General features: G+C 37.0%; 1 protein-coding gene across 8 annotated transcripts in view; it reads right to left on the bottom strand.

The window, feature by feature from the left end:
* The window catches only part of NEO1 (neogenin 1), a 219602-nt gene that overhangs the window by 101498 nt on the left and 99453 nt on the right, over positions 1 to 18651 (bottom strand). The gene's annotated exons all lie outside the window — the stretch shown is intronic.

The following is an 18651-nucleotide window of genomic DNA, read 5'->3' as shown; positions in this document are numbered from 1 at the left end:
TTGGAAAAGCCATAATTAAAATTCAAAGAGTTGAGAAGATGGATAATCTTCCTTTTCAGTCAGCTTGATGAGTGAGAAAAAATGTATGCAATATAAATGTCATAGAGGCCGAAAATAGTTCACTCCTGCAACACACTCCCATTAGTAACGTCCCTCGTTACATGAAATAGTTTTCAAGGGTGGAAGAGTAAGTGACATCTTTGGAAAAAGCGTCTAAGTATTTGAAAAAGCCTCTCCGAATATTTCAGTATTTCCCTTACCTCTAGCCCCAGAGTTGTAAATCACTGACATAAATAACGGATTCATACGATTCTGAATTAAAAGGGTCAACGAAGACCACCTAGTTGAACTTCCTACCTAATGGTATAATTTCCTATACAACACCCTTGACAAGCAGTGTTCCTGACCCCTGCCTGAAATTTTCAAGTAACAAGGAAGCAGCAAGCTCTATCATAGGCTATTTCTGTTAAATAACAACAATGGCAGTAGCAATAACCCTATTGTTGAGCTAAAATGTATGCTGGGACTTTAATTGGAATTGTGTTGAATTTGGGGCAACCTGGCATCTTAACAATATTGAGTCTTCCTTTCTATTTATTTAAACTTTTTTTCTCTCATCAATGTTTCATATTTTTAGGATACAAAAATCTTACTCATATTTTGCTAGGTTTAGCTCTAAGTATTTCAAGTACTTAAAAATTTTTTGTAAATTTCCAATTGCTCATTGCTAGTATACAGATATGAAATTGATTTATGTATACTGATCTTATAGCTTGTGATCATGTTAAACTCATTTGCTAGTTCTAGCAGATTTTGTGTAGACTCTCTGGGATTACATACACAGACAACTACGTCTGTGAGTAGAGTCAGTATTACATCTTCGTTTCCAATCGACTTTCCTTTTTTCATTTTCTTGCCTTATTGCACTGGCTAGGGCAGGCCCTGCGAAGAAGTCCAGACTAGCTTCGTAACTTGGGTAAATGAAGACTAAGAGCACAGAGCTCTAGGCAAACAGTAGGAGACAAGGAGGGAAAGAATGTATAATCTTAAGAAACAACATACTCACAGTGATGGAGAATACAGAAAACATAAATTTGTGCAACAAGATGCAATCAGAGAAATTACTAATAGTGAATTTGACTATCCTTTTAAACACTGATTAGCCATTTGTATTTCTGAATTTTCTATGCATGTACTGTGTCCATTTTTTTCAACACGAGTATTCACAACTTTCTATCCACTGCTAAGAATTCCTCACATAGTAAGTCTGCCAGTTATCAATTTCTGGCCTCTCAGTTCCAAATCCACCCTTTTTTGCAATAATGAATGTGAACCGTTGCCAGCTGGTAGAACGTGAGATTTGTCAGTAAAGGATACTAGAGAGACACTACAAAGCGCAGCTCATCTTTCAGGTTGGGTGTGCTCTTCTTCTTGCCCCTATGGTATGGCTGCTAGAGTGTATGTGGGGGTGGGGTGGACCTAGAGATCTTCAACCTCCTCCAAGTTTCTCCACTCAGTCTCTGGTTAAGTTTCTGCAGCACTCCAACAGGTGGTTTTCTGCATACTGGCTCCAACCCACAGCATCCCAATGGACAGCTTCAGCACACCAGCTGTGACTCATGGCAGCCCAGTGGAAAACTTCCTGTGCATCATCCATTCAGGCCCATGGCACCCCAGCACGTGGCTTTCTGCACACTAGCTCAAGCCTGTAGCATTCTAGTGGGTGATTTCCTGTGGATCAGTTTTGGGGCATGGTTGCAGCCTTTTGACAGCAGCTATATTTTCTCCAACAAGGTCTGAATCTCAGCCTTGACTGGTCAAGCCCTCTTCCAAGTTTGCTGCTTCCTTCACTTCTCGCCCTCAGCCCTAGAGGTAGTAACTGATTCCTATATTTTCTATTTCTGTTCTTCAGAGTCCTATTTTAACTGTTTTAGTAGTTAAACACCTCTGACTAGTTAAACCCAGAAAACCCAGTGCCATCAAGTCGATTCCAACTCATAGCGACCCTACAGGACAGCGTAGAAGAGTCCGACTAGTTAATACTTCTTTATATTAAATTTTCCCTGTTTAAATTACTGGTGTGGTTTCTGGCTCCAGACTGGACTTTGACTAATAAAGTAAGCTATTAACTCCAGGTCATAGACACTGCCAATATTTCTTCTTTGTTTTTTCTTTTGTCTTTTAACTTAAGGCACCTCTCCCGTTGTACCAAAGTTTTACATTTTTATGTGGTAATATTTATCAGTCCCCTCCTTTTCGGCGTCTGCATTTTATTATTCTTACTTGAAGGTTTTCTCTGCTTCCATACTATAAAAATATTCATTTGCATTTTCTTATTGTATTTCTATGAAACAATCTGGAATTCACTGATATAAATATCTACCTTTATATTTTTCTAAATGGCAAGCCCAGCTGTCCCAAAAGAATAACTGATTTGAAATGTCAGTTGTAATATTAAAATTTTATGTACTCTTGGGTCTATTTCTGGGTCTCACTGATCTGTCTGTTCCTGGACCAGAATCACACGCTTCATTATTGTAACTATACAATATTTTTATTATTAGGTACAGCAGGATTCTCCTTTTACTCCTTTATTTCCTTCTAATTTTCCTAACATGTTTGTTTAGGTTTTTTTCTCCCAGATAAAATTTAGACTTATTTTTAAAGTGTCCCTGTTCCTTTTCAAAGCAAACAAACAAGAACAACTTGGAGTTTTCGTTCAAATTACATTTTAGATGTAGGTAAAATGAAAATATTTGCAATCCTGCAATTTTTTATTCGAGAACCAGATATGTGAGTTTACTTCAATACTCTTCAATAATGATTTACTGCAAGATAGTTGTAACAACTGGGAGTCAAGACCTACACTTACGTTCTGGTCCTACCACTGGGTATTTTACTGAACACAAGTTTCAAATCCATAGGTTTCAGTCTGCTCCTGTACTAAATAAGGGAACTCAACTAGACTATTCCTAAGTATACTAAGATAACCAACTCTGATTTTATACAGTTTATATCTTCAATGTATGGTAATTAATAACTAACATTTTTGAGTGCTTTTCACTTATTGAAGCCCTGGAGGCGCCGTGGACAAAAGCATGTCTGCTAACCAAAAGGTCAGCAGTTCAAATCCACCAGCCACTCCTTGAAAACCCTATGGGGCAGTTCTACTCTGTCCTATAAGGTCGCTATGAGTTGGAAGCGACTCCACAGCAATGGGTTTTTTCCACTTATTTAGTTCTCACAACAACCCTATTATTTAGGTACTATTATTATTTCCATTTACAAATGAGGACATTAGGACAAGGAAAGGCTAAGTAAATTTCACAGAGTCATAAAGCCTTAGTCAGTGAGATCTAGATTTTAAACCTAGGCACTCTGGCTCCAAACCTTACATTCTCTTTCTCTATCTTTTTAAAGTTCTTATTTTATAGACATAAGGAGAATAGAATAATAAAGCCCCAAATACCTGTCACCAGCTTCAACAACTTTCAACTTATGGCCAATAATGTTTCATCTACACTCCAACCCACCCTGGCTTGTCCCCAGTCATTTTGAAGCAAATTCTAGCTATCATGTTATTTCTTACATAAATACCTAAGTATGTATCTCTACAAGACAACAAATCTTATTCCCAAACATAACCACAATACCATCATCAGGATACCCACTCACCCACCCAAATCAACAAGAATTCCTTAAAATCATCAATTATGCAGTCAGTATTCAGGAGCCCTGGTGGTATAGTGGTTACAGCAGTTGGCTGCCAACTGAAGGGTCTCTAGTTCAAACCTCCCAGCCCCTTTATGGGAGAAAGATATGGCAGTTTGCTTCTATAAAGACTTACTGCCTTGGAAACCCTGTGGGGCAGTTCTACTCTGTCCTATAGGGTCGGTATGAGTAGGAATCGACTCAACAGCAACGGGGTATTCATATTTTATTAACTGGTCTATGTTTTCAAAATTTAGTTATTTTATTTGAATCAGGCAAACAAGATACATACACTGGTATTAATTTGTTTCTTAAGTTTTTTTTTAATCTATGAGTTCCTCCATCAACTCTTATTTTGCTGTTTATTTATTGAAGAACCAAGCCATTTATCCTGTAAAGTTTCGTGCAGTCTGTCTTTTGCTGATGTTTAACATATTCTTCCCATAAATTGGTGGTGTTTAACATGTTCTTCCTATAAACTGGCAGTTAAATACAGAGGAGGTTTGATTTGAGTCAGGTTTTTCTTCTTTTTTTTTTTTTTTTTTTTGAAGACTAGGCAGTGCCATGTCCTTCCATCAGGAGGTTCCTATCGTGTAACTGTTTCTCTTTTTGTAATGTTAACAGCCCTTGATAATCATTGCTTATTAGGAGTTGGAAAATGGCAATACTCTTTTTTTTTTTTTTTCTGCAAAATGATAATATTCTTATTCTATCACTCCTTCTATAGAGAGATACATCTTTCATCAATTATTTGGTTATTCTAGAGTATATAGTTCTCTACAAAAAGGGCAGGGAAAGTCCTTGATCCTTTTCCTTTACTTAGTCTTCAAAGTAATGAGCTGGTTGTCTCTCCCAAAGGGGGTCAACTGAGTATATGTGTATGTGGTTTTTATTTTTTTTTAAGTATTACTATGAACTCATGGATTAAAGTGCGTTTCATTTACTTCAACCCACTTACTATTCTTTTTATGCTCAAATTATCCCATCTTTGACGTGACCCTACTGGTCTTTAGCTTCTCCTGGTCACTGTTTTTAGGCTTTTTTCTTTTTCCTTTTTTTTTGGTAGACAAAGCTGCAAAAAAATGTACTCTTTTAAAGAAAAAATTCATCATCTTTTCACAGAGATGTTTCCAATTAAAATCAGGACTACAGGTTTTAGCTGAACCTTATTATTTTTCCATCTGTATCTCCCCTTCTCTCAAGCCAAAAATCTCTGTCCTCAAAGACACAAACATAATAACTTACTTATTTTATACCCAGTAGTCTCAGAATGGAGCCCTGATGGTACAGTAGTTAAGAGCTCAGGCTGCTAACCCAAAGGTGGGCAGTTCGAATCCATAGCCGCTCCTTGGAAACCCTATGAGGTAGTTCTACTCTGTCCAGTAGGGTCATTATGAGTTGGAAACGACTCGATGGCAACTGGATTTTTTTGTTTGTTTGTTTAGCCTCAGAAAAACAATACCAACATTTCTACCAACAATATAAGGAAAAACAGTTGAAAGATGTTTATACTTCTTTTTGCCCTGAAAGTATATTCCACTAGGTATGTGCAGTCCCCTTACTGTTTTAAATTCACCTGGAAGAGTAACTTTCTGTGTGGCTAGACTACCAACCGGATTGACATTCACTGTCATTGTTTAATTTTCCTTTCCATTTTCAGGAATTGCTTTGTGAGATTTTACAGTATGCTCAAGTCTAGCTTGTAACCGCTCTTCCCTACCCGTAGTCCCTATGAGTCGGAACTGACTTGACAGCAACACCTAACTTACCTCCACTCCTCTACTTTAGGATTACCTAGTAACACACTAAACAATTTTTTCTACCTTCAAACTCTACACCCGTAATCACAGGCAACTGACATATTGTTGAATCTAAAGGACTGAGGCTCCCCTTAAGGCAGAATAAATAATTCTGGAAAACACAGCAAAATCCTCTTTAAAAAATTCAATTCAAATTAATGTAATTTTAGTATGTATTTTTAGTAAACAGACTTTCAAAGACTACTGGACAAAAAACATCAAAACAATGTTCATCATTTACTTGTCCCTTTCATGAATTATAAAATAATGCCTTTAAAATGTTCTCTGGATTTTAACTATTCTGTAGATAACATTCATACCAATTAAACACAATGTACGAGCAGATGTTTGTGGTTGGGAAGCTAAATTGATAACCAGAGAGCAAATGAGTCAATTACCATAAGAAAATAAGTGCTGTAATGGAAGATTATGCATTTCGTTACCAAAGAGATAATTAAGCTTCAAATCCTCTTTGACAGTTCCCTATCCCTTCTAACGCCATCATCATTACAAGAATAATTTTAATTGCTAAATGCATAAGAATTTAATACTAAAACATATTATACTTGCAAAATTTTTACTAGAAACATCACTTAATTCCATTACTGCTATATAATGCTGAAAATTGCCATTCAATTCAAACAGAAAATAATACAGGGCCAACACCAATGTTTTACGGTTACTTTATTACGCTATGATTTGGAGGGTTATAACAGTTTTCATTTACACTAGCTCTGAATTGTTGGAGTTTCCATTCTTTGATTTTGAAGGCTTATGCACTGAAAGTCTTAAAAGGCTCTTTAAGTAGAGAAATAAAGCACCTTTGTCCATTTTATGTTAAACCACACACTTGCAGCAGACTCTTTAATTCACAAAATTACATTTAAGTTCTTCATTAAAAAACCAAAAACAAAACACCAACAAATAAAAACCAAGCATTTAATAGCATGAAATCCCTTCAAGGATATTGTCTGACAGTTTAATCACAAATCTGCTGTATGTACTGGTTCAACTAACAAAGCAAAAATACATTAGAACCCTCCAACATTTCTTGAGAATGCTTCCTGTTCCAACAAAGGTGACTGCGTCAAATAGGTGAAATCTTAACAGTGAGAAACAGGTAAAATCTTAACAGTGAAGCAACATTTATGACAAAGTTGCCACACAACTTTGAAATAGTATTTCTATCCTTCCACTCCCACACCCCCAGCTCCAGTCTTACTGCCTCTCCTTAACCATCTTCCCACCTTAGCTAACAGGTACTCATCCTTCAGATCTTAATTAAAAGTATTTCCTTTGAGAAGCTTTCCCTGATTCACTGGTTCCCATTTCTCTTCCCCATTCTTATCCCATCACTGCCCTAATTTTCACAGAAACCTCAGCAGCTTAAACCTTAAAGGGTGCTCAATACATATTTGTTGAAGGAATAGTTACTTGAATTCTAAAAATCCCATTAATCAGCACTACCAGAGAATTAGATGTCCAGGATAGGAATTCTCCAAGGATTCCCACTTTCTCAAGGATTCAATGTTGTTTACCATTGTTTCTCCAACAGAGATTCATAAATCTATTTATTCTTGGGTGTCCTTGAGTTTTCTGCAGGAGTTTTAAATTTTGTTTTAAACTGTTCATACATAAAATCTTACTAAGTAATTTCAGCGTCCACATTTGTGTTTATGTTAACAAGCTGGCTCAGTGACTACAGCATTTAACCCTAACACAATCTTTCTCAAACTTAAGATTTTAGGGCCCTTAAGCACTTAAATTTGAGAAACTATGCTCTATATATTCTTTTTATTATTACTATTTTATAGAATTCACAAAAGCTTTTTTTTTACTAAATTATAGGCTCCCCTTTCTTAACAAGATTGAATATGCTTAATCTCTGCTTAATGTCCCAGTGTTACCCTGAACATTAACTGCATACCACATCTAGATACAGGCGGCTTGGGTGCCTCAAGGTGGATTCACTTGGCACTGTAAGTACATTAGAACTGCTCTCCAAGTAGCTGAGCTCAACTTGCAGCTCTGCTTCCAGTCTTGTAGCAGCACACAAAGGCCTTAGGGCAGTGTTTTCTCCAAGTGAGCTACACAGACTACCTGCAGAGATTCTCAGAAAAATGTTGAACCCTACGCCTCACACCTCAAGTTTGAAAATTCCAAAAGGTAAGGCTACAAAATCCACATTTTTAACAAGCTCTCTCAGATGATACTCAGTCACGCCAACAAGTAAAAACCCCACATTTCCACACCAAAAACCCCCTGTCGTCGAGTCGATTCTGACTCACAGCGACCCCACAGGGTTTCCAAGACTGTAAATCTCTACGGAAGCAGACTGCCATATCTTTCTCCAATAGAGCCGCTGGTGGTTTTGAATCACCGACCACTCTGTTAGCAGCCGACTGCTTTAACCAGTATGCCACCAGGGCTCCTTCAGAACCCCAATTAGTGGGTCACTAAAGGAGATGGCTTGTATAAATATCATCACAATTTTATACACAGAGAGAGCACCTCAATTCTGTGACTTCAAGGGCCACAGAATTCGTTCATTTGCTCAATCACTAAGCAAATATTTAATTATCAACTACTAAGCTACAAAGACATTGTGATGGATACTACATGAGAGAGAAGGATAATAAAGTCACGTCCTTAATAAGTTGTAAAGTAAGACAGAAAGGTACAATGTTTTAAAAAAAAAAAAAGATACAGCGCTATTTGGATGCAAGTTCAAAAGAGAGATATAACTGATACTGATGCTTAGAAGAATATACAGATAAGTGGCCCACTAGTTATCTCACAGGAGGGCAACTGGGAAACAGGTAAACTGGAAAAAAAGACAAGACAGTGACTTGTCACCAAGTTTCTGCACTATCTGAAATCTCACCAGTTTCACGTACTGCATATTTAAGAAAACTGTATTGACTATTGTACACTTTGGATTCATCTGCTCCCTGCTTCTTTTTATCAGTTACTTCTTTGCGTTGACTGAGAGTTCTCTTGCCATCTCTTCTTCTCTCTAAACTAAACCAAAAGCCCGTTGCTGTCAAGTCAATTCTGAGTCATAGCGACCCTACAGGATGGAGGACAACTGCTCCATAGGGTTTGCAAAGAGCAGCTGGTGGATTCGAACTGCCGACCTTCTGGTTAGCAGCTGTAGCGTGCCCGTAGCTCTTAACCACTGTGCCACCAGGGCTCCTTCCTTCTCTCTACTTTCCTTTTCAAATTTAAGAAGGTGAGTAAATACTCAGTAGAGAAGGTGTAAAGGATACAGAAAAAATAAAGCTCCCTCTTTACTAAGCCTCAAATCCCCTATCACTACCCTCTCTGGAAATAATCACTATTCATATTTTTGGTGTTTTAGGTTTTTTTAAAATTTTCCTATTACAGCAAATGCTGTAATATGTAGCCTTGTACACATGTGCAAGCCTTTCAGAAGGATAGATTCCTAGAAGGAGTAACTAGATCAGGGTGTTATCATATTCAAAACTTTGATAAATATTTCCACAGGCTGTACCAATTTTACATTCCCATCAGATAGATAATCATTGTTCAACGTTGCACTGGAGGTCCTAACTAACGCAATGAAATAAATTAAAATACGGGAATGCGGTTGGAGAAATCTTTCCCCACCCCCACACTATGGCAATAAACGTCCACTTAGAACAGTCAAGAAAATCTCTCTCTTACAGAAAAATTCCAATGTGCACTGATGTACTATTTGTGGTTGCAGGAAAAGCTCAATGTTTTTAGCCACTGGATAATAATTAAATAAACTATGGTACATCTGGAGCCCTGGTGGCACAGTGGTTAAAGAGCTCGGCTACTAACCAAAAGGTTGATAGTTCAAATCCACCAGCTGTTCCTTGGAAACCGTTCGGGGCAGTTCTACTCTGTCCTATAGGGTTGCTACGAATTAGAATTGGCTCAACGGCAATAGGTTTGGTTTTGTTTTTGGGGAGGGTACATCTAACTGAGGAATATGTTACAGCATTTCTGCTCCAAGTGTCCTCTGGGACAGACAACACCGGCATCATCTCTCTGGCCCCACCGCAGGCCCTCTGAATGAGAACTGGCATTTTAACAAGATCTCTAGGTGACTGATTCATAGGCACATTGAAGTCTGATGAGCACTGCTTTTGATCATTTAAATACTTTTTTTTTTATATGCACAAACACAGAAAAATCTAAAGACAGAAAAAAGACAATCTGCAGAGCAATGCGGACGGCATGATCCTATAAGTTAATGAAAAACAGTATATTTCTATATGTATCTGTGTATAAATGCTTTTAAAAAATCCAAAAGTACATACATTAAACTGATGACAATGATTACCTCTGAGGAAAGGATGGGAATGGGGCAGGGGCAATGAAGGAGGAGATTCACGTTGCTGTATGGTTTGATTCTTTAATAATTGTACTGCACTGCTTACGTGTAATTTAAAAAAGAAAAAGAAAAGCCAAAAGAATAAACTGAAAAGGTACTAGAACTAAATAAGAAATTTTGGTAAACCAGCAGAGTAAATGACAGACATACTCTTTCATTGTCACTCATTTTCTTATATATCCCCAAAATGAGACAATGTAATTTAAAAATGTAATTCACAATAACTATTAAAACTATAAAATAGATATACACCTAACAAAGGAAGTGCAAACCGTTATGAAGAAAACTATGAAACTTTACTAAGGTTTCATATTTAGGACATAAAAGAAAATCTAAAAGAATGGAGGCCAAATATAGACCTAAATATATATGAAATTCCGATATGACAGGGGGAAAAGATGCAGAACTTGATAAATAATCCTAGAAACTGTATAGCCATCTAGAAAGGAATAATGCTAAATCTATACTTTACTCCTGATACCAAAATAAGTTCCATATGTATTAAAAATTTAATAGTTAAAAAAAAGAGGAAAAGACTCATAAAAGCACTAGAAGAAAAAAATAATTGATCCATCAATTTAACCTCTAGGAATTCATCCAACAGGTATACTTACACATTTGCATAGAAATATGAGGATAGCCCCTGTACATTGTTTGAAGTAGCAAAACACTGGGAATCCCAAAGCTATTTTAACCACAATCCATTAAGACTGCTGCTTCTTCCACTCTGACTTCCCTCATGTCAGATGGTGGTGGTGCAGCTGAAGGTATTTTTGTAATCAAGGGAAGCCAAGAGGAAGCTGAGCTGCAGAAATCTTCGATGGGTTTAGCTGGATGTATCTACGTGGTTTGCCATTATTTCCATGTATACCTAAGCTATTGCTAGCTGTGTCCATATCAGATAGCTTCCAGAAATATTCCTTCTTCTCACTTACTGTCAAGACCCGACACTAAGAAACAAAGGTGCGGGGCCACATTCACATGAACGTACCGTAAGCCCTGGAAGAAAAGGTCAAATTAGCTTTCTATTCTCTCTGTAGAAAATGACTTACAAAATCTACCAAAGTTTATAGGTTGCTACCAGGGACAAGTGAGAGGGAGGGGGGAAGGAGGACTCAATGCTTAGGGGACGCTGAGCTTCTGTTAAAGGTGATGGTATAATTTGGGGACAGATAAGTGTGATGGAAGAACAACATGATAAATATAATTAATGTCACTAAACTGTACATGTGAAGACTGCTGAAATGGCAGATGTTTTATTATATATATATATTTACTGCAATAAAAAAATTGTCATACGAAGAGTTAGTCAAATAAAATGCAGTCAAAACAAATACTACATAAGTGAGTAATGAAATCAATAAAAGTGCTATTTTTCTGGATTTTTGTGATGTTTGTGGCGTAGTGGTTAAGTGCTATGGCTGCAAACCGAAGGATTGGCAGTTCGAGTCCACCAGGCGCTCCTTGGAAACTCTATGGGGCAGCAGCTCTACTCTGTCCTACAGGGTCGCTATGAGTCGGAATCGACTCGATGGCACTGGGTTGTGTAGTGTTTATCAGCTTTTAGAAAACTAATTTGTTGTGGTTTCTCATTCCGAATAGCTATTCTTTTGTACCTAATTTTGGTATTCATTTTCTTACCCAAAGCCTCCAAAACAGTTTTCACTCCAGGCCCCACAAAAGCAGGATCTGCTCCTGATGACAATCTCTAAGGTCGCACACATATTTGCTTGAAAAGACAAAAGAATACTTCCGGAAGGACACATAAAAAGTAAATGCTTCTGTAGAGGGGGACTGGGACACAGGGGTGATATTTTACCGTATTTTTTAACCTGCACAAATTATTAAAAATTTTTAATTAAAACTAATAAAAGTGAAGAGACATACATACATACATCTGGCTGGGACGACTTGATTTTATAAAAACTGTCAATCACAATTCCTTCAAAATTAACCCATGAATTCAATAAAATGCCATTTAATACCCAATAGAAATTTTAATAAAATTTGACAAGCTAATTCCCAAGTTTATTTAGAAGTGAAATGTTTTTAAAAAATTTTTTAAAAAAGCACAATGAAATGGGATTCTCTTAATAAAATATCAAAACGCAACAGCTGAAACTATTTGGTATTGATGTAGAAATAGAAACACTGATCAATAAAACAGTCCAGAAATAAGACCCAGATTTCTGGAATGGGAAATCAGATTATACAGAGGTGATATGTTAAATAACTGGGGGAAAGAATAGTGTTCTGGCAACTGGCAATCCACCTAAGAAAATATAAAGGTTGCTCGCTTTCTATTACAAAAATATATTCCAAAAGGATCAAAGATCAAAAGGTAAAACTAAACTACAAAAGTATTAGAACAAAATGGGGGATAATTTTTCCAACGTGAATATGTGTACGTGTGCGGACACACAGCCTAAGCAAAACCCAATTCCCGAAGGAAAAAGCTGACATATTTGACTATGCAGAAATGAAAATTTTCTGTATGATAAAATATATCTTAAAATTAAAAAGAAAAATCAAAGAAATGGTCACGGCAGCTTTATTTGTACTTGCCAAAATTTGGAAACAACCCAAATGTCTACGAATAGGTGAATGGATAAACAACTGTGGCATATCCATACAATGGAATAATTCTTAGCAATAAAAAGGAACAAACTACTGATACACACAACACGGCTGAATCTCAAATAAGTGTGCTGAGTGAAGGAAGCTAGAGAAAGAAAAAGCACATACAGTATGACTCCACGTATACAAAACTCTAGAATATGGAAACTAGCCTATAATGACAGAAAGCAGATCAGTGATGCTTGGAGACAGCAATGGTGCTCCTAGGAAGTGTCATAAAAAGAGAACAACTGTACAAAAGTGTATGTACAAGGATGTTCACTGCAGTGTTATTTATAGTAGTAAAATACCGGAAGCAACCTAAATATTAATTAGGGGCATGGATAAACAAATTAAAACATATTCATATACTGGGATACTACAAAGCAGAGGTCAACAAACTACAGTCCATTTTTATAAATAAATTTGTATTGGAATACATATTCATGCCCATTAGTTTCTAGCTTTATTTCATTTTTATGGGAGAGTATACAATAACAACTATTCTTATAATCTTAAAAAGTGATAGAATTGTTATTTTTGTCATATCAACTTAAAGCGTGGAGAAATAATTTTGTAATCTCATTACGGATCTTTGAATAAGTGAGTGCAGTTCCCTGAGCAATAATCCAATCAAAACCACTAAATCGACACGAAGCTTCTTCTGAACTACCAAATGCCTCATCTTCAAAGATGAAAAGCTTGTTCTTGAACATGTTCTTTAATTATCAAACTGCTACTGGCATATTTATTTTTCACTCCTTATCACATATAAAAATTCTCCAAGTTGGCATAACTAAACCCATTGAAAAACCAAACCCATTGCTATCAAGTCGATTCCAACTCATAGCAACCCTATAGGACAGAGTGGAACTGCCCCGTAGGGTTTCCAAGGAGCACCTGGTAGATCTGAACTGCCAACATTTGGTTAGCCGCTATAGCTCTTAACCACCATGCCACCAGGGTTTCCAAAGTTGGCCTAGCACAGAAAAATCTCTGTATACTTTTTTCACATGGAAGTTAAAGTAAGGCAATTCCTGGGTTAGGAACATCAGATTTACAGCCAACTGTACCTGCCCTTTAATACTATGTAAATTTGCCCTCACTTTGGAACAAATGAATCAACCCCTACTTGCAACAAATACCTCATCATCAAGATCACTTTCACTTGCTGCACCTGCAGCTTTTGAATCACTGAAAAGACTTTGAGCTTTTTCTTACAGTAAAGTCTAAGGCTAAATAAGAACCATATGCACCTGTTACTGACATACAAATTTGACTTAAAGTCACAGTTAGGAACAGATCTCGTTTATAACCTGGGGACTGCCTGTATACATATTTGAAAATTCCAAGTTGCAGCTGAAAATGAGCATTTTAGCTCTTAGTAGACGTTAAATAAATCACTGGATTTGCTGAGCAATACAAGCTTCAGCAGTTCAATACAAATCATAATATTTGTTTTTCAATAGGGAACCCAAAGTCAAGAAGTGAGAGTGTTGACGTGTCGTGGGGTTGTCAGCCAATGTCATAAAACAATATGTGTACTAACTGTTTAATGAAAAACTGGTTTGTCCTGTAAACCTTCATCTAAAGTACAACTAAGAAAAAAAATTGTAATACTTGTTTTAAAAACCATGGACCCAGTGGCATACAAAGTGCAGAGCAGTGGAGAGGTCTATTCTGATGCAGGCAATGACGGGGTGCACTGTCTGTAGAGAATTTAACAACAATAATTAAACTGACTTAAAGTCAGTCTGCTTTTTATTATCACCAGGTGCCAGCAATCTAAACTAAAACAATGATAAATATACTCCTCCGCACCAGGGCTGATTACTCCTACCCCTTGTCAGTTGACCTATCAATGTTCCAGAAAATCAATTTTATAAAATATGGAAGAAGAGACGGGGTGGGGTGGGATAGGAAATAGTGCATCTGTAATAGTATAGGTTGGTATTATTTTGTAAAACTTGTTTCACATACATACAAACGTATGTATATTGGATTACAGTATAAAATGTACTTCTTACTATCTGCAGTAGTTCAAAATGTTTAAACACCATTGGTGGAGATTAATAGCCCTAATGAAATGGCATAACACTGTAGAAAGTGTACTAGACTAGGAATCAGGGGCTCTAGGCTTTTAATTCTGGCTTTGTCTTCAAGTGCGTGTTGTGATCTTGGGGAAATCACTTTTCCTTAAAATGATATAATAACTATACATGTGAAAACATTTTCTTTGGTAATACAACAAAAAAGCACATATTTAAAGATTTAGCCAGGAATTACCATATAATGTAAATGTGACTATGTAAATGGTTATGCCTTGTGAATAAAATAAAAGTTGCTTGACATCATTTCTATCACAATCATAGTCAAATTTCTTGGCAAGCCATAGATCACAAATTGGCTCATAATTCCACTACCCTAATTGTATTTTCAGCATCCCAAGGAAAAAATTCTAAATGAGAATATAAACTGGGGACTTCTAGAACCTCCACCAGTCACCGACTTAGTAATAATACCCCTATTATAGGGTTTTACAAGAGAAAAGGGAACTAACTTTGTTGAATATCAGTTATGAGTCAGCTATTATAACACGCACTTTAACAAATCTCTTCGAAGCCTCCGACATGTAAAGCATATTTATACGTAAAGTATTATTCTGTTGTACAATCACTGGAAATCAACCATTATGGTCTCATCAAAAAGGGCTGGGGATAATGACTTTGGCCAACGTAGTAACCTGCTTACGTATTATTTCTTCGCTTTAACACAATGGTGTGATAGGCTCATAAACCTGGAGAGCAAAAATTCTCCAGGGTTTATGAAAATGATGCTTTAGCAATGCCAAAGCAGTAATCAGACTTTGTAACTAGATTTTTTTTAAGTACCTATAAATGGGTAAATACTAGTATACTACTAGGCAAGTTTAATTATTTGCTGTAGATACAGATACTACAAAAGCAATAGATGGAGGCAAAATTATTTGAATCCATTTGTAAATTATAAAGAAAGAAAACATTTTATTGCACATTTGATGTTTCTTTGCCTCTTCAAGAGAATTCCAAAATGATACGGCACATCCTTAACAAGCTAGAAATAGAAATACCATATGATCCAGCAATCCCACTCCTAAGAATATATCCAAGAGAAATTAAGAGCCATCACAGGAATAGACATATGCACGCCCATGTTCATTGCAGCACTATTCACAATAGCAAAAAGATGGAAACGACAGACGAATGGATAAAAAATTATGGTACATACACAAAGTGGAATACTATGCAATGATAAAGAACAATGATGAATCTGTGAAACATCTCAAAACATCGATGAATCTGGAGGGCGTTATGCTAAGTGAAATTAAGTTGGTCACAAAACGACAAATATTGTATAAGATCACTATCATAAGAACTCAAGAAAAGGTTTACACGCAGGAAAAAAACATTCTTTGATGGTTACAAGGGTGGGGAAGGAGGCGAAGGTGAAAGCACTAACTAAATAGTAGACAAGAACCAACTTCAGTGAAGGGAAGGACAACACAGAATACGGGGGAAGTCAGCACAACTGGGCCAAAACAAAAGCAAAGCAGTTTCCTGGACACATCCAAACAATCTGAGGGACAGAGTAGCTGGGGCTGGGGCCCAGGGACCATAGTTTCGGAGGACATCTAAGTCAACTGGCATAACATGGTTTATTAAGAAAATGTTCCACATCCCACTTTGGTGAGTGGTTATCTTGGGGTCTTAAAAGCTTGTGAGCAGCCATCTAAGATACATCAATTGGTCCCATCCCACTGGGAGCAAAGGAAAATGAAGAAAACCAGATGCAAGGAAAATACCAGCCCAAAGGACTGAAGGACCAAATTAATCAGAGACTCTACCAGCCTGAGATCAGAAGAACTAGATGTTGCCCAGCTACCACTAACGACTGCCCTGACAGGGAACACAACACAAGGTCCTGTACAGAGCAGGAGAAAAACGTAGAACAGAACTCAAATTCACATAAAAAGACCAGACTTAATGGTCTGACAGAGACTGGAGGAACCCCTAAAACTACAGCCCCTGGAGACACTGTTAACCCAGAACTAAAACCATTCCTGAAGCCCACTCTTCAAAGATTAGACAGGACTATGAAACAAAAAATAATACATGTAAGGAGTGTTCTTCTTAGTTCAATCAGATACACAAGACCAAATGGGCAGCTCCTGTCCAAAAGCAGGATGAGAAGGCAAGAAGAAGCAGCACCTGCTTAAATGGACATGGGGAACCTGGGGTGGAAAGGAGGAGTGTGCTGTCACATTGTGGGGATTGCAACTAATGTCGCAAAGCAAAATGTGTATACATTTTTGAATGAGAAATTAACTTGAGCTGTAAACTTTCACTTAAAGCACAATAAAAAATAGAGAATTCCAAATAGCTATACTGAAAACATTTTCAAATCCTAATAATAACAGAGGTGATAGAGAGCTAAATTTCAACTATTTCTATAGATGCATAAAGAAGAGGCTTGAAATTCTATCAATATTTAAATTTTTCTATTTCTTGCTTCCTTCAGGTGTCAAATGACAATTTCCTAACACAACACTCAAAGAATTTTCTTTAATTGCCATATTAATAAATGAATGCATCTCCACACAGAAAATCAACACTGTTAAAAAGAAAAACCTAGAAAATACCTCATAAAGGAAGTTATACTAATGACAATAAGCAAATATTCAAGTGCTCAACATCATTAATCTTCAGAGAATTGCAAACTAAAACCACAGAGATAACATTACATGCTGTCCTAGTCATGTAGTGCTGCTATAACAGAAATACCAAAGTGGATGGCTTTAACAAAGAGAAGTGTATTTTCTCACAGTCGAGTAGGCTACAAGTTTAAATTCCGGGTGTCAGCTCCAGGGGAAGGCTTTCTCTCTGTCGGCTCTGGAGGAAGGTCCTTGGGATGCATCAGTCTTCTCTTGGTCTGGTAGCATCTCAGTGCAGGAACCTCAGGTTCAAATGACGCACTCTGCTCCCAGCACTGCTTCCTTGGTGGTTAAGAAGGTTCCCAACTCTCTGCTTGCTTCCCTTTCTTTTTTTATCTCTTGAGAGATAAAAGGTGGTACAAGCCACACCCCAAGAAACTCCATTTACACTGGATTACGGATGTGACCTGGATAAGGGTGGTGTTACAATCCCACCCTAATCCATTTAACATAAAATTACAATCACAAAATGGAGGAAAACCACACAATGCTGGAAATCACAGACCAGCCAAGCTGATACACACGTTTTTGGGGGGACATAATTCAATCCATGAAACCCACCTACCAGAACGACTGAAACTGACAAGACTTACAACACCAAGTGCTGACTAGGATGTGAAGCAACCAGAACTCCCCCACACTGTTGGCAGGAAAGCAAGCTGCTACAGCCACTATGGAAAAGGCCTGGCATGGTACTCAGAAACACTACTCAGCAATAAATGGGAACAGGCAACAACATGGATGAATCTCAAACACATTACGCTGCATGAAAGAAGCCTTAGATAAAAGAGAATATAGCATATAATATGATAAATATATAATACATATAATAGTATAATATATATATAAAATATGATTTCATTTATATGAAGCTATAGAACTGGCAAAACTAATCTATGGTGGGAAAAAAAAATCCGAAGAGTAGATGCCTCTGGACTAGCACAAAGAGGATTTACTGGGAAGATCCATGCAGGAGCTTTCTGCTGTGATGGCTTCTGTATCTTGACAGGGGTTTTGGTTGCACAGGAATGTGCTTTTGTTGGCACTCACAAACAACACACTTAAGATCTGTGCATTTCATTATATATAAATTTTTCCTCAAGATAAAAAAAAAGAATCACAAACAAAATATTAAACTGCAGCTAATGAGATGAATGCTGAAGTATTTGGGGGTACCTACGATTTACTCTAAAATGCATTAAAAAAAATTAAGATAGATGAATGGAAGGATAGAGTGACAGATTTGTGATACTAAAATGTTAGGTGTAGACGCTAGGTGGTGGGTGTTTCTGTAAAATTCTTTCAACTTTTTATTGTAAAAATTTTCCAACACAGAGAAATGTTGAAAAAAAAATAGGAAAGGTTTTTTTCCCTTAAAAAAAAATTTCACC

This window comes from Elephas maximus, chromosome 13 (genome assembly GCF_024166365.1).
Source record: "Elephas maximus indicus isolate mEleMax1 chromosome 13, mEleMax1 primary haplotype, whole genome shotgun sequence".
Classification (NCBI taxonomy): Eukaryota; Metazoa; Chordata; class Mammalia; order Proboscidea; family Elephantidae; genus Elephas; species Elephas maximus.
The sequence above is the reverse complement of the archived record's forward strand: the minus strand, read 5'-3'. Positions and strand labels throughout refer to the sequence as shown.